Raw genomic sequence first — 3,028 nt, 5'->3', positions numbered from 1 at the left:
GTAGAAACACGCCACACTTAGATTGGGGCAAATAAAAAAAAATCATCATGCATTGCATATCACCCCATTGCATGCATTGCTACAGAGAGTATGCCCCATTTAGATTAGGGCAAACTAAAAACTTGCAAAACCTAAGGAAATAAGCGAAGAATTAACAAACTCACCTTTGAGCTTCTCATATTTTCCCCGTGAGATGAACCTATTCTCACACTCTTAAAGCCTTATACGGCAGGCACCCCAAAGCCCTGTCATGCAGGCAACCCAAAGCCCAATACCGGCTGGCACGATTCTTTAAAGCCCTGTAACGGCAGGCACTCCAAAGCCCTGTCACGGCAGGCAACCTAAAGCCCAGTATTAGCTGGCACGATTCCTTAAAGCCCTGTAACGGCAGGCACCCCAAAGCCCTGTCACGGCAGGCACCCTAAAGCCCAGTACCGGCTGGCATGATTCTTTAAAGCCCTGTAACGGCAGGCACCCTAAAGCCCTGTCACGGCAGGCAACCCTAAAGCCCAGTACCGGCTGGCACGATTATTTAAAGCCCTGTAACGGCAGGCACCCCAAAGCCTGTCACGGCAGGCACCTTAAAGCCCAGTACCGGCTGGCATGATTCTTTAAAGCCCTGTAACGGCAGGCACCCCAAAGTCCTGTTACGGCAGGCACCCTAACCCAGTACCGGCTGGCATGATTCTTTAAAGCCCTGTAACGGCAGGCACCCCAAAGTCTTGTTACGACAGGCACCCCGAAGCCGCCCAGTACCGGCTGGCATGATTCTTTGAAGCCCTGTAATGACAGGCCACCCAAAACCCTGTAACGGCAGACACCTCAAAGCCCTATCAAGGCAGGCATCCCAAAGCCCAGTACCGGCTGGCATGATTCTTTAAAAGCCCTGTAATGGCAGGCACCCCAAAGCCCTGTAACGGCAGGCACCCCAAAGCCTTGTCACGACAGGCATCTCAAAGCCCAGTACCGGCTGGCACAATTCTTTAAAGCCCTGTCACGGCAGGCATCCTCCTAGCCTTGTAAAAGCAGGCATCCACCAGGTCCTTTGGAACATAGGCAATTCATCTCCATTGAAGTTTTGTTTTGTTTAGTTCGTAAACCACATTTCATTTTAAACCCTTTCTTTTTTTTGTTTTGTTTGGTTGTAGATACCTAAGAGTCTTGCCCCTCCAAACAAAATACATGTTTCTCTCTTAATTCATTTCTAAGATAAGAATATCATCTCATGAAATTCTTACTTAGAAATCAAATGAAGAGGGGGCATCTAGTCAACATATATTTTGTTTGGATCGTTGTCATTTGATTATTTTCATTCACATCACATTGCTAAAACAAAAATTATTATTACGCTATAGTGTTTGTTATCCAACAGTCTTGCATCATTTAGTCATTCTGATCACATTACTAAAAGAAAAAAATCAAAATTCAAAATAAAATCATCATTTTACGGTGTTGTTATCCAATAGTCTTACATTGTGTTTGAATCTTTGTCAATTGATCATTTTCATTTGCATCACATCATCTCATCATATTATTAAAAAAAATCATGTCATCGTTTTGTTAAACAATAGTCTTGCATTTAATCATATCTTGTCGTGTCAGGGGCAATTAGGTCTTTTATAGGTATTGCATGGCCGACCAAAATACATGTTCTATCTTTACTTGTCACTTATGTAAGAATTCAAAACACACTTTCCATATACTTACATAAGAAACAATTAAAGAGGGGCAACTGTGAACACCGTATTTTGTCCGGACTCTTTTTTAAAATAATAATAATCAAACATATAATAAATACAAAAATAAAATTTAATCCTTTTTTTAGGATTATATTTTCAAAAAGAATTCAAAGATATTGGGAATCAATATTTGAGACTCAACTTTTTTAAATTTTTTTTAAATCTTTTGTTTTTCATTTAAAAATATATGTTTTAAAATTAAACTTTTCTTTCTCCCCCTTAATCTAATTAATAAAAAAAAGGGCATTAAACAATAAAAAAAGAGAAAAGAAGAAGAAGGAACAGATACATGCAGCATCATCAGGACACATGAACACACGTACACACACGCATACACTCTCAGCCAGACAGCAGTAAAAGCAAAGAGACAGCAAACACGAAATGCAAAAACAGCAAAGAAATGCAGAAACAGCGAAGAAACACAGGCACAGAGGCGCAGAAACAAAAATAAGCATACACTTTCGGCCATGCAGCAGGAAAAAGGACAGAAACAGCAGAACGCACGAACACATGAGCTGCAGACGCTGAAAGAAACCAGAGGCAACAGACACGAAATGCAGGAGAAGCAAAACAGAGCAGAAAGAACAGTAAACAACCAAACACGTACGCATATACTTTCGGCTGGCAGGAGAAAAGAAACAGAACTAAGGACGCACGCATTATGAAGGAAATGGCACAGCAGAGAAAGCAGACGGGACAGCACAGAAAATAGAGACAGAAACGCAGAAAACAGAGCAGACTTCGGCGCACACAGAAAACGCAGCAGAAAGGAAAAGCAGAGCAGGAAAGCAATGATTCACCTCTTCCATCCCCTATATAAGACTGAATGAAAAACAGAGGGAGGGACGGTTTTTTGGATTGAAAGAAAGGAAAGAGAAACAGACAGACAGAAGAAACAGAAAACAGAGCATAAAAACGAAGGAGAAGAGAAGAGAAGAGTGACCGAGAGGAAGGGGGAAGCAACGTAAAAAAAATATACAGAGGAGAGAGAGGACCAGAAGATGTGAAACAGAGGCTGACGGAGGAGAGAGGACGGGGCGGAGGAGCTTTTCTTTTTGAAAAAGCTGAGAAGGAAACGAGGGAGGCCAGAAGCTGAATGAAAAAGATAGAGACGGAGAGAGGTGAAACAAAGGCTGAGGGAGAAAGGCTATTCCAGCTGGAACAAAGTAGAGGAAACGAAGAAGAGGAGTGCGTTTTTTTTTGCTGGAGAAGGAAGGAAGAAACGTACGAAGAAACAGAAAACAGAGCACGAAAGGAAAAGAAGAGAAGAGGCGGAGAGGAGAAAGAAG

Source organism: Prosopis cineraria, unplaced genomic scaffold (assembly GCF_029017545.1).
Source record: "Prosopis cineraria cultivar Desert tree isolate PC_DT_omini unplaced genomic scaffold, ASM2901754v1 PC3, whole genome shotgun sequence".
Taxonomy (NCBI): domain Eukaryota; kingdom Viridiplantae; phylum Streptophyta; class Magnoliopsida; order Fabales; family Fabaceae; genus Prosopis; species Prosopis cineraria.
Note: the sequence above shows the minus strand (reverse complement) of the source record.